Source organism: Cololabis saira, chromosome 22 (genome assembly GCF_033807715.1).
Source record: "Cololabis saira isolate AMF1-May2022 chromosome 22, fColSai1.1, whole genome shotgun sequence".
In the NCBI taxonomy this organism is placed as follows: domain Eukaryota; kingdom Metazoa; phylum Chordata; class Actinopteri; order Beloniformes; family Belonidae; genus Cololabis; species Cololabis saira.
Genome location: NC_084608.1, coordinates 20,197,301 through 20,212,010, shown reverse-complemented (window position 1 = coordinate 20,212,010; position 14,710 = coordinate 20,197,301). Strand labels below are relative to the sequence as shown.

At 39.5% G+C, this 14,710-nt stretch overlaps 1 protein-coding gene across 3 annotated transcripts in view; it reads left to right on the top strand.

The window, feature by feature from the left end:
• dlgap1b (discs, large (Drosophila) homolog-associated protein 1b) overlaps positions 1 to 14,710 on the top strand; it is a 118,061-nt gene that overhangs the window by 38,718 nt on the left and 64,633 nt on the right. For 2 of the 3 annotated variants that reach the window (XM_061713027.1, XM_061713029.1), the window contains exon 2: positions 6,994 to 7,075. The gene's annotated coding sequence lies outside the window, so the exon portion shown is untranslated. Of the gene's footprint in view, positions 1 to 6,993; positions 7,080 to 14,710 lie in introns of all 3 variants that reach the window. The other variant, XM_061713028.1, reaches the window with a different exon arrangement.

Here is a 14,710-nt window from a genome sequence, read left to right as displayed (position 1 = left end):
TTTTGTATCACATTTGCCTTGTGCCAATATATACGCAGACATAGTATCTATATATTTATGCAAATATACCACATATAAATCCTCATCAATACACCAAGCCGAAGAAGAGCACCTTATAAGGTCAAGTACAATTTTAAAACATGTTTTGGAGCACCTCTGCGAATTGAGACCATATATTAATGTTCTTCTCTGTCGCACCGTGTAGCCGGGCCGTCGAGAGCTCCATATACACAATATCTAAAAAGGTGAGAGCCCATTGTTGGAATGTTAAAGTCAAATTTTCTTTCTTCAAATGTTGTTTGAATATCTTTTGATGGTTTAGGCAAGCTTGGAAATAGAACGATCTCGCTTTAGAGTCAGGAATTGTACAAGAATAAAGTCTATATTGCAAACATACTGCAAAAATTCTTGTCAAGACCATTCTTCCAAAGAGGAGACACGACACACTAAAAATACAGCTAAACTTGTATTTCAGTAACATCTATTGTTTTTATGACAGTATATAATTATCTGATATGAGGAGCGGATTTTTTCTTCTTCAATTTGAGAGCAGGCTTTCTTGTTGTCACACTCAAGAATGACACTGTTTATCCTCAAAACTGAGCTCTCACACTTAAAAAGTCTCTGCTTGAATGCAAACATGCTCTGCTGCACCTCAAAATTGGGTCTCTGCCCTGAGGTTCGCTGCTGCCTGTGTACAGATCGACTGCACTCAGCCATCGTCTGTCTCAGAAAACTCACAACACCTCTGCTCTTGGATTTTTGCATTTTATCCTTAAGGCGTTTTTAGATTGGATCCTGCTAATATCGCTGGATGATGAATGCGTGTTTAACGCGTGGTGGTAATGTAAGCGTAAGGTGTGTTATCTGTCACCTCGGGCCTGAAGGTTAGTTGAGGGGACGGAAAGCGAGTCGGTAGGCGTTATCCACGAAACAAAACGTCACCTATGTGGGCGTGTTGTATTGTCCCCACATTAGAAAGATTTATACGCTGTCAGACAGGTGTCATTTTTTCAAAACGAGGATGGATGAACATCGGGATGAGTTTTTTTGCTTCTTGCAAAGCCCTGGCTTGTCATCTTTGTGCCCAGTTGTTCAAACAATGGACCATCCTTTGTAGTTCTGGACATACGACGGTTTATAGCGTCCGAGGCTGAGGCTGAGTAGCTCGTGGATCTCCTCGTCTCCCCGGTTACCTATCTCACAAATATAGGCCCTACTGGTGACTTCCTGCACACACTTCTGCTTCCACTGTCTTTATCTCATTGGGGGAGTGCAAACTTGGATTTTGACTTTATTTTTATTATTACTTGATGAGTCAAGTTGGAAGCAGCAACTTGTAGATGTGATGTCACTTGTTTTTCCAACTTTTTTATCATGTTCCTCAAGTAATCTATATTGCAGCAATATATTTTCTCTTTAGGTATAATTACTTTTGCTGAAAGTACTTTTCAGCTTATAAACATTAATGTGCAGATATCAGCTATAACTCCAATAACACAACTTTAGTGACTGAGTTAGATCATAAAGAACTGAATTAAGCTGAATGGCACATCATTGCACTGGAATTGGTATGTCCCAGTAGAGTGCACCACAGTAACTGAATCAAAGTAAAATGCACATCTTATGATGAAGTGTGCGTGATATACTAATCCCAGTAAACCAGCAGTCCTCAGTACAAGATGATGACAAGAAGAAGTTGCACAATTTGTGGGCGTATTTTAACTTGTTGCCAGTCATGTAGGTCCTGGCCATGAAGATACCGTTAGGATAGGTAAACAGAAACGGGGAGGATGGCTCAAGCTCTCGGTCAGAGAACTTCACCAAAACCACCCAGTACGGGGAAAAAGCCTCATTCTGAATCAAGCTAAAAGAGCAGATAAACACAGGACTAAGAAAGTAAATATCGGCAGTGCGTTCCTCTGTTGGAGATGGCTCATGAACACCAAAGAAATGAAGTCTGCAGTGGAACTGGCAACATTTATTTAAGATTGAGAACCAAACTGCTGCTGATTATTGTTTCCCAAACATTTTTGATGGTCGAGTATGTCAAGTTACTATGACGTCAAGTCAACGCCAAATTCATGATCCCGACTATCTCCTGCCAGCCTGCAGCAGATTCACTGATTTGGCTCTTTTCTCAGAATTTCGACTGCAAAAGAAAAAGTGCAACTGAGAAAGACGGCTGAGAAACGGATGGTTTTGGAGAGATTTTTATTTCTCTGTTCGATATTCTGTTTTGATTATCAGATTTTGGGTTTCGATTCGCAACACATTTAGTGTTGAATTGATCCTCTTTACGCATTCCTCCTTTAAAAGGAGGAGGTCCTTTCTCACATAGCGTATGCCTTTGAGCAGTAATATACTCCTTCTTGTTTAAACCTTTGTTATATGTAGAAGAAAATATCATTGGAAACAAGCTAAAGCTTAATAGTGTATTCTTTGCATCAACACCAACATGTACAAAACACACACTCTAACACACACACTCTCTCACACACACGGAGCCAAGCACCTGGTTTTTAATAAAGGACTACCTGCTATCACGGTTCTCACACACCACCATTGTGAATTCATTAATTGTGCCCTTTGGAAGTCTAAGCAACCAGGTGGGGTGCCATCACCCCCCCACCCGTCCCCACCACCACCTCTGAATCACGCCCTGAATTTCAATTGCAAATACGGCGCACGAGACGGTGCCCTTGTAAAAAACACCACACATTAACCAGCCAAACATACTCGTGCATACATGCCTTTGTGTCGCTGGAGAGACGCGTATAAACATCCACAGGTCTGGAAATATGTTCCGTGCAGACAAAAGCATGTTTCCTAAGGAGCAGGAACAAGAAATAAGAAATAAGACTGAGACTGAGATTGCGGCGACATACGAGTATGTTAGTTTAATCACCTACAGTTCTGCTCTTTTTTTCCCTCTAAAATCTGGAATTATTTTAATCACGAGGAGATTTGGTTGTATTTTGAATCGGATTAGTGTGTTTTTCTGCAGATAGATGAGATTTTAAAAGTTATAGTTTATCATTGTATCCATGCATTCCTTTTTTTCCCAGCATGCATGACACCATCGTAGCCTACAAGATCTTTGAGCGATGCTGTGACGCTGGCAGGGTTTCCACTGATTAGATAAACCCCTCTATATGAAAAGGTCTGATCAGAGACTAATAGTTTCTGCCTGGACGTAATAGTTTCCAGAGTGATGCTGGTTCAAAGTAGCTTGACTCACTCTTACTTAGTCATCACTGGTTCACAAGTGTGCATACGTAGAGGGGAGGAGTTAGAGGGTTGCTGGACTGGCAAAGCTAAATCTAAATCCCCCTCTTTTCTGTCAATAATTCTCAGCTTTTCACAGGCACTTTAATCCTCTTTTTTCATGTGATTCACCTCTATTTATCACTAGAGCATTTATGTGCCTCGGTTGAACAAAAATGCACAATCTCCTGATCTTGATCATGTGCACTTGTGCGTCTATTGTGCTGTTTTCTGGAAGATAAAGAATGGCACAATAACCTTTGAGTTGATATTATGAGCACTTGCTCCACAAATTCAATCTTTGTCCAAAATAAGCATCGGCATCAACTCTGCTGCTGACTGCTGTGAAGTCGCGCTGCTGTGAAAATGTAATAAAGCATGGAGATAATCGCTGCTGAAGTTTGAATAATGATTCTGTATAATGGATCTGCACTACACTGGTGTGGAGATTATGCATCATGCTGGCCAGGCAGGCAGCCAGCTGGTGCTGCTGCTGCTGACTCAGTGCAGGCAGAACTGGGGCTTGGGGGGTTAATGCAGATCCATGGTCCGTCCTCAGCTGTCAAAACTTCAAAGGATCTCCCAACAGAGTCTAAATCACCATCTCCTCTGGTCTAGGCTCTGCAGAACACTTCCCTCCCTCTCAGAGTTCAGGTCAAACTCGGCTTCATCTTTTATGTAACTCATTGATTGTGCTTTAAGAGATTCATGAATACGGAGAAGGCTATTTCTGAATTCGCCTTCACCTCATGAAGGTTTTCTCTGACTGGGAGGGAATTTTTCTCTCATTTGTTCTGATCAAGCCACATTTCTTTGTGTGTGTTTTTCTCTTTAACTCCCGTGATGTTTCTCTCTGCTGTGTTTCACCAGTTTCTCAGTGTGCATGGAAAGTTCTGCTTTTCCTTTACAGCTTACTTTCAAACAGCTGTATTAGGTTGCCAGATGTGGGTATTCATTTATGTGCATCCCTTGGTCAATTATTCATTCATGAAAACATATGATGATCCTCTTTTTCTTTTTTTTTCTTTTTTTTGACGAGCCACCCCATCCTCCGCCCGCCCTCTATTTTTATGCTCGTGTTTAGGTGATGTGTGTGTTATGCACCCCAGCAGAGTGTGAAATTGAAATTTTCCTCCGAAGAGGGGATATGATTGACCGAGAGGAGATGACACAGGAGACGGGAAATCTCATCTTTTAGTTATTTCATTTTCATCCTAAGTGGCTCATGTGAAGCTGCTGTAATCACAAAAGATTACGGCGATAACAAACAATTACATTTCTATATTTTGTGGTATACCTACAGAAAAATGTGTGTGTGACGTTAAATAAGGGTTCATTTGTTATTCAATTTCCCCAGAAAATACTTGAACTTCTGCATATAATCTGAAGGGTTTTTTAGTGTTTTGTTTGTTTGTTTTGTTTGTTTTTTAATTTGTGGTTATGAATCTTAAGTAGTTTTATTTTTTTCAGTTTGGTTTTTGGTTTGACTGTTCATCAAAATCATATCCCAGGGCATTTTCTGCAGGTTTTGTGTGGATGGCTTCCTCCAACACTGATGGCACATTTACATCAGACCAAAAGTTTGAAACTAAAAAAGTGAGTGCAGTGTGTTAAATGTAAATAAAGACAGAATGCCGTCATTGAACACTGTACAAAGACAAACTGAGACATTCTATTGTAATTTTGGTTTATTTTTGCAGAATGATGGAAATAAAGCGAGGATAAGAGTAGGCTAGGCTTACCACATTGTTGCATCATCTCCCTTTTTTCTTTTTTACATCAGCCTGTTAGTTAACAGCTGAAGGCATTTGTGTTCTTTGGTCGTAGAACTCTAACTCATGTTTGTAGATGCAGCAATGAACTAAATACAATCACAATGACTCTCAGCAATGCTCCTGAGCCCGTGCAGGGATTTCTGATGCAGAATCACATCTGTTTTCAAAGCAGTGCAGCAGGGCCCAAAGATCACAGCCGTTCAAGACTGAAATTAAAAATAAAAAAAGACTGGGGCTGTAATTAACAATTAGTTTGGTAACCGACTAATCTGTTAATTATATTCTCAACTAGTCCGTTTGTCAGCGATTGCTTCAATCATGCATGCCTTGCTGCTGCGTGTTTGCCACAGCTCACACAAGGAGCTCATCATTAGATGGAGAAGATACAGGTAGAAGATGCTGACGTAGCTGGACCCTACAAGCCCTTGCTGTTGCCCCCAGCGTCAGCACGATCCGTCACAGACATCCGCTGTGCGGCAGTGCTGCTTTTTCATCCCGTCTTCTATTCTCGGTGCATAATAATTCGATTATGCATGAATAGCTAACTTTTATAAACCACACTAGCAATAATTCATGAGTATGTGTCCAAAGTCTCACTTTACAGTCAAAGTTGAAAGTTTAATCTCTGTTTGTTTGTTTTTTTTCCAATTTCATATCTCTGTTTGCTTGAAAGGAAAAAACATAATGGGTTTTAGTGAACAAATTTAGGTTTCCTAGAACAAGCTCAGGATTTCAAAGGCTTAAGGCTTTGCTGATATTGCTGAAAGAAAATTCAAAACTGGAACATTGTATATTATACAAAACATTTTAGCATTTCGATCATCAATATTTCATTGAATTTAAGATGAGAAAAAAACTTGAAAACCATTCCAGTCTCAGTCTTTTATTTATGACGAGTTTCAACTCTATACAATAACCTTAGATAGCCGAGCTTGATCTGTGGTGCTAGTTTTGTCATTTATTCAGATTCTGCTCTAACCGAGCATAACATTTCCACCGCTGCATTTGAAAAAAAATGTTGTTGTTTTTTTGTGGTGAGAAGCACCTGAAGAGTCCCTGGAGCTCTGGTGACCTCCCCTTGACTGCATGTGTATGTGTATGAGCAACCTGTTCCAGCCCAGTTCCACCTGGTGCCGTTCGGACAGACCACCATCTGTTCTGTGCCCCCACACGTGAACTAGCTGCCACCTTTTCTTCATAACCTTCATGGAATATCTGGAAATGGATCCCTTGGAGGAGCTGCAAAGCACATAATGAACATAAAATGAATAATTAAAGAAGAAGCACCTCAGAGCTCAATTTGATTTACATAAGTTTTATGATGGTGGCGGCGTAAAAAGGTAAAAACGACAGGTCACTGTTATAAGCTTTACAAAACAGGATAAGGGGGAATGTGATCTACTCACTTTGCTTTTCAGTAGTAAAAATCCTTGCAATGAGACAAATACTGGTTTGACCCTCTCTCAAAACACCTCAAGGACTTGACACGCTAGATTAGAATAAGTGTAAATAGGCTTAAAATAAATTCTGCACATCCCCTCTCCTTTCCGTTCTGTTTGCAGCTTCCCAGAAGACAGGGTTTAGCATCAAAACCAGCATGTTGCTGCTGCGATTTTACAGCCAGAGAAAAATGGGCTTAGCTGATTATGCGCAAACATTGAAATGTCTTTTAATCCAACTAGTCTCATGAGTGAGGAGAAAAGTTTTGTACTCGGGTCATCTTTTGTATATTTTGGTTATGAAAGAATCGTGCCTTGCAGCGCGCTCCAGCATTTCAGCAAAAATGGAACATACTGCAAGCTGGAGTCGGTGTGCTAAAAGAGTAGAGAGCAATACCACAGTATGTGCACACAACACATGGACCGGCACAGTAGACACAAGGGCACCATAGGAGCGTTTAATGTGTTATAATGAATCCTCAGCCGCTGACTCTGTCTTTGTTCATTTCAAGGTGGAGAAATGTGCACACACAGACGACAAGGAGTGTGGAATTGAACCCGGGATAGAAAAGATGCCGAAGATGAAACAATAAAGTAGGTGAGTTACGCTCTGGATGCATGTTGTCCGTTGGATCAAATGCTCCTCAAGATTGCTCTTCCTGCAAGTTTATGAATGCAGGTCGATGACCGCTAACAACAAATGGTGTGAAAGGGTACAGGAGTGTAAAGAAACACTTCCACATATGTGATATCAACTCCAGGTCTGCACACTTCTAATGCACCTCTGACCTTTTTAGTGCAGCTTTTTGTGCATCAGCTTTAACCTCATAGTGTATCCTCAAGAGGAGATATATTTGTCAAGCTTGGCAGGCTACCTTCAGCAGAAGCAGAAATGACACAAGCGCAACACAGAAAATGATGGTGGGGGCGAATTCGAAGTGAAAAAGAGGATGATGGACTGATGAGGAAATGAGATGAAAAGATGAGAAGGAAAAGAGTTCTCTGAGGCTGTTTGGGTAAAAAAAAAAAAAATTTTTCGTGTAATGAGGGCTGGTGACAGAGCAGATGGCGGCAGTGAGATTAACAGTTTAAAAAGTGCATAAAAGAGCTTAATAGCGGGTAAAAGTGCTGAACATGTTCTCTCTGGCAGGCATGAACTTTAGCACTCTTGCAATATTGTAGAGACAGCCAGCAGCCATGGATTTTGAGGGACACTAAAAAAAAAAGTTAATGCTGACATAATCTGACATCATAATCTGTATTTTGTGCTCTTACTTGCTGATGGATATCAGTGATCCATGCAGATTTTGTCTTCAAAACACAAATGGTAAAGTTGAAAAGACAGCCAGAGCACTGGCACCAAGGATGCCAGGTCTGACATCGCATGCAAAAAAACTACCTTGAATCTTTTTAAAATCTGAACATACCTGCTCGGAGAAGCGGCAAAACAGGAAAGAGAAGAGAACAGCAACGACAACAGATCAGGAACACCTGCTGGTAAGGATCACAAGTTAATACCAAGAATAATTTAATAAATATTAAAGACTCCAGCTTTTAGATTAAATAGGATATATTTATCAGACAATATCAGGACTTGTGATTTTAGCTGTTGTCTTCAGATGGAAAAAACAAGACTGAACTACATGTTTGACCTGAGCAATAACACTAAGGTTAGAGTCAAATATTACTTTGAAAGTATTTTATAGATTGCCAAGACGGGAAACAATAGCACCTGCAGCACTTGTTTTGGGGGATGGGGGCAAAAAGAATGACCTCTGATTTATTTTATCTTTGAACTTAAGAACATTTTGGGCCATCCTTCCAGGATTTAATGTCAGACAGTCAAGCTTTGCGAGGCTACTGGGAAATGAGGGTTTTACAGACATTGAGTGACATTAGCGTAAAAATTGTATTTTACATTTCGGTTCTGAATAAGCTGGCCAAGAGGTTGTATGGAAATAGAGAACAGGAGAGAAACGAATACTGGGCCTTTTGGCTCGCTGAGCATCCAAGGAGATACAATTATTCTGTGTGACTGAAAAAGTTCTGTTGGAGAGATATGAACATAATAAGCTAAAAGCGGACTTCTTTATTCCAATCCAGGAGTCCAAACGATTGAGGAAGATGCTATGGTTGGCAGCATTTAAATCTAATATAATCAAGATCAAACATTCAACCCTATCTGCACTTAGCAGTAGGTCATTGATTGGTCACCTTAACACCTCTGGAGCGCTCCAAAACCAGACTGAAAGCTTTTGAAAATACGGCTGCGCAGAGAGCAGTTCCTCCAAGGCTTTAGATAGAAAGTAAAGTTTAGATATAGGTCTGTATTTCATCAGAGCCTGGGGTTGAAATTAGGTTTTACTAGCAGTTGGTGCACAACCGCATGCTTAAAGCTGTCTTGAAAAGATCCAGAGGCTACAGACACATTAAAAATCTTTAAGGTAGTAGGACATACTGAGGGGAATATTTGCAGCTGAGTGGGAAAAATATCCAGAGTGCAGGAGGAGGGTGTCATTCAGGATAATGTACACTGTAACTGTGACAGGGATATTTGTTGAAATTGTCTAAAAGTGGCAGAATTAAAATTGGAAAAGATCCCTGCAAGAGTCAGGTTTTACTGATAGCATTCAAAATAGCACTTACTATTGCACTAACTTGGACTAAAATCTCTTACTGAAATTAAAATAAATTAAAATAATGCTTAACTTTATTTATTATCAAGGCTATAATAGGTACAGTAGGCATAATAGGTAGAGAATACGGGATGTGGAGAGTAGAGCTGCACAAAGTGAGATGGCCTACCCTTACGTGAGAAACAAGAAAATGCACATTCCATCCCCATCAGTTATATGGCTTTAATATAGCAAATCAAAACCCAAAATCTGAAAACACAGACTCTTTAACCAGCAAATCAAAATCTCTATCCAAGAGTGCAATCATATTTCTCAGTTTCCCAGCCATCATTTCCCAAAACCCTTTGCCCTTCTTCTTTTTGCACTTCCGAAAGAAGTAAAATCAGTGCCACTGCAATCTATTGCAGGCAGGCGAGACACAGTCAAGATCAATACATCTGGAGTTGATAGTAACTTCCTATCTTTGCTGTCCGTGAGCTGTCTCCAATAGGGAAAGCACTGCACATAAAACTGGTTTTAGCCCTGTTTTATCTGATCTTTTTCACTTCCAAATGAGGCTTTTTTCCTATAATCGGTAGTTGCAGTGGCAGCAACGTTCTCTTCCAGAGAGCTTCAGCCATCCTAGCTGTTTCTGTTTACCTTTCCTAAAATGGTAGGGAGTAGGGCGTTGCCTACATGACTAACAACAAGTTTAAGTACGCCCAAAAACTGTGCAACTTCTTTGTCATCATGTTGTACTGAGGCTGCTAATGTATGTTGCTCACTACTGCCAATCATGGCAGGAACTGCTATTACAAGACTGGAGGGACTTATGTGACATGACTGCACTTATTCCTTCTCACGCTCTTGTTGTTTCTAGGTTATTTTGAGATATTTTAACAGATTTCTCCTTGAATGTAAATCCAGATTGATCCGGTTCTAGATTTTTGAATTGGACTAAAAAATGTTTTCCCAAAGGGAAATTACTCTATTCCATTTATATTGTTCAAGCAGTATAAAAACTGGCAAAACTTAAGCGAAAAAATCCACAATTCCCAGAAAGGGAAAATAAAAATATGGAATGATTGAATGGAATGAATGAAATAGAAGAAAGAAAATAGTAGACATGATCAGAATCCTGATGTGGAAAATTGTATTATGACAAACAGACCTAGAGTATAGATATTTATGCAGTGTTATAATTTACACTGCATATCGAAACAGCCAACCAGAACTAAGAACCATGTAGTAAGACAGATGATACTGTACAGCAATATTTGGTTAGATCTGAGCAAATATAGAAAATCCAATTGTTCTGGGGATGGTGCACCGACTTACCGATTACCTGCTTTCAGCGCTCCCAGAAGCACACTGGCTTTTGTAATTGTGAAGCCAAGTATTTCAACTGCACTTGACTTAACTCATGAACAAATTATATCACAGTATAAAATAATCTCTCGGCTAATGAATCAAGTGTCCGCTTTGGGACATCTCATTGTCTGGCTATTATCATCTCCTGCGATAAAGCATGGTGGTGGCAGCATCATGCATTTAGGGTGCTTCTTAGAATCAAACACAGGTAGATGGGTCAGAACTTGGGGAGAAATGTGCCATCATTCAGACATAAATCACTTTTAGCTTAATGCTTCTCACTGCTTCATTCAGAATTTCCTATCAAAAACTGATGGAACCATGCTGTGCATGCAGTACTCTGCATGTATGCAAGATTAAACTATCCCTTTAACTACAGTATATTTGCAATAGCTTTTCTCAAAACAGCATGACATATTGTCAAAAAAAGATCAAGAAAGAAATGTTTTCATCTTTAAACTTATCTAACAGTCTGCATCATTTTTAGCATATACAGTAACTTTCACATCAGCCTCATTAGACACATTTTTTTTGTATAGTGAATGAGAGGCTGAAAGTATTCCTATATAATCAGTCAGAAAGCAAAAACAGCCCTTGCAGCTCAAAGGCTATTCAAGCATACTTTTCTCCTTTTTGCTTTGCACAGCCTCTGTTAAAAAAAAGAATAATCCAAACAGTGCTGGAGCTAATTATAAAAAGGAAACTCCTTTCATGCATAGTGGGCACTTCATTTGACAGCTATTCAAAAGATGTTTTGTAGTAAACGTGTGGTTTTGGATGCTTTAGTTGCACATTAGCCACTTCAGTGGACATCAGGGAGCCATCCCACGTCCTCTCAGTGCAGTGTATTGAAAAGGAGGAGCCGTTCAAACGGTTGTTTTTCAGCTGAATTCTGAGCTCTGATGAACAGGTTGAACAATTATTCATTTTATTGATTCTGTAAAGAGAATAATACATACATTTGATGATGAAAATACAGTTTGAGCTCGTCATCTTTAATTTCTAAAGGGATTGCATAATGTTTAACGGGACTGACATTTTAGTAGCTTGGTGTGAAATATGAAAATAAATAACACAACAGTGTCTGTTGTTTGCATGTCTTTAGAGATGAATAATAGCATTTGACAAAGGTTAAAGTGAGATCTGATATTTATGAGGGATCATGATGTGGGTGCTGCATGTGTGCTTATAATCTGACATCATTTAACTAACCAGAACAAGGTCGCCCCTCTGGTCTCTTTCACAAATTTCAAATCAATACACAAAATGGAAACTGTCTGCCGTCTGCCGAACCTCAGCAGATACTGTACTTTGCTACAATTGACATCCAACATTGCTTTTGAAGAAGTCTGTTATTTCGCTGTGCTTCAACAACTTCAACAATGACTAAATTTAAAATAAATATATTTTTGTACTACATGGGTTATCTTTGTGAAAATGATGATTAAGATGCAAGCAGAGGAAAAGCAAAGAGGTAAAAATAACTACACGTTAATTAACTTTCATTAGTTATTCTTCAATTCCATTAGTATCCACCATCTAGCCCTGATTCAGTTTATTGTGCTTCAACTATCCTTGTCCAGGGAGAAATTTGAGAGATTTCCTGTTGGTTTGATTTGCAGTTTATTTATAAATTCATCTTAACAGCTAGTTTAAGAGTGAATAAAAAAAGAAAGACACCTGCCTAAAATCTTGCATTGAAGCTGCTTATTTTAAGAAGTCTTAAAAGTGTTTAAAAGTGTGTCCTCAATTAAGATTCGTTTTTTTATCATCTCGCGTTCACGTCTCCATCTCAGTTTTACTCACAGTCTTGGATCTGACAAGGAACTGAGGCTGCCGACCTGCTCGGTAGAAAGATCAATAGAAAAATACGATTGTGCAGGGTTATGGATGTGTTAGAGCGTAACCCTTAATACGATGTGACTTACTGCCGTCATTTGTGACGCATGTTTGTGACCGTCCACGGGCGCTGATGGTGAAAGAGTCGAGAGGAAAGGTTTAGTTTGAGTATTGTGGCCTGGTACTATCGGTGCAGATATGTGAAGTTTCTCATCAGTGATGATGTCAAACCACGTGTGCCTTTAATCTTTCAACGGTATGTTCTCAGAACGTCAAGTTCAGAAAGTCGATATGTTCCACATTTAAGAAAAACACAGGAATACAGACAGCCCTTCCTGTCTCCTCACACAAGGCAATTGCAGTCGACACTTTTCTCCCACTTTGTTCCTCGATTGTGGAACAGGTTACCTGAGTCGTCTCTCTCTATGGTCGAGATGGTAATGAAATCTTTCCTCTTCCAAGAATGAACTGCACTCTCGCATTAACTTCCCGAACTGCTCTTGAATTTCTTCTTAGCTGCACCTATTTGAATTCTTAACTGCACATACTTGTGGTCTACTGTTTCCTCTGTTGTAACTTGGCTTGGATAAAATATATTTGCTAAATGTAATGTAATGATGGAAAACCAAAACACTTTATAATTTTATTGTGTGCATTAAAGCTTGTACATGTAGTTCCTCATCTTTTTGAGAAGCAGTGAATTATCTGTTAAAACAGTAATAGTATAGCAGTCAGTTTCACAGTTGGATGAGAAGAGCTGACCAGCGTCAGCTGCTGCTTGATGGCCATGTGGGCAGGATTAATTTATTACATTTATAGATTCACATTTAAGGGCCATAAGATGTTTTGATGGGTTTTTTTAAGATGGAAAGCTTCAAAATATGCCATTTTCAGGACTACGATTACCTTTTTAAGAGGTTTACGACAGTTGGGATGTGTGTTTTATAAGTCTGTTAACAGCCACATTAACTCACCACCCATTTCCTTGATTTTTACCATCCATCGTGGAAAGATCACTCTGGTAAAATGTGTTTTAAGAGCATCCGAGTGCACTTTTAGACAAACACCCTGACAAGATTAGTTGCTGTCAGATTAATGGAAAGCAAAGCATGTCTGAACAGGCTTATGGCTGCTAGGTGGTAACTTGCATTCGCTGGCCAGGCCAAGTGGGCAGTGACATGGAAGAACAGAGTGACAGCCGTGTAACTTTACCTCAGAGTACAACATTTGTGTTATTCTTGTAAGGTACTGGAACCTGGAGCGATTTAACACATTGTGATTGTGGGTAATGCAGTCAGTGTCCATCGGCGAGCACTTCATAGCTCTGGTAGCATTATTCAACATAGAATCTTCATAAACAGCTCTCATTATTTCACTCCCACGTCCTCTCTCCTCGGTCCTTGTGTCTGTTAATGTCAGCATGCCGTGTTGAAGAATTTCTCAGTTCCAGAGATGCATTTGGAGAGAGCAGACTGGTTGGAGGAGCTGTCTGCGAGGCTGCATGGGTAGAAATGATGGGGAATTTCCTGTACCTGTGAAAAACTTAAAAGATGTCACACATTGCGCTTTTTGTATATTGAAATGAAATGTACATACATGAGTTGATGTGAACATTGCGATGCTCAGCTGGGAGCTCATAAAACACAGCGAGCTGTAACAAAATAGTGCAGCTGTGCCACCCGTCGTATTTAACTGACGTTGGTTTAAAATGACAGCGGCCAAACAAGGTTGTCTCATTTTGTTTAGCACCTGTTGCTTCTTTGTCCTTCCTCACCTCCTTCACTCTTGTGTTGGAGGTAGAAGGAAACAAGGAGAAGAGAGGAGGAGCATACTAAGAAATGAAAACTGCTGTGAGAGAAATAAGCAGTTTACTATGACGAAGGTTACCCACAAGGCCAGCTGAGCCACAGGCAATGTACTACAAAGTCAATTGTACAGTATATACTCTCAATAAACCGACAAATATACCTTTTAAAACTTTTTTTTGTTTGTTTCAAATGTCATAACTTGAATCAAGCAATATTTTGTACTTCACATATTTTGTACATTTTCAGACATATTCAAGTAAAGCAAACCAATATGAACAGATTTACAAACATGTCCATTATGCTAACTGTAGTCAAAACCTAAATGTGTAACAGTCTAAAAGAACTGTTGTGTCGGTCTATCAGAAGCAAAAACATCCCGAATCTCCAAATTGGGAAAAAGGAACATTTCAAATAGTGATGCACCGAAATGAAAATTTGTGGCCGAAACCGAAACCGAAAATAATAATAAACACTTGGCCGAATACCGAACAATACCGAACATGGTTCTTCAGCAGTTTTTCATTTATTTTGCCAATTTTTTCACTATTGCATAATGCTTTTCAAAGAAAAAAATCTTTTACAAAATTACAAGGTAG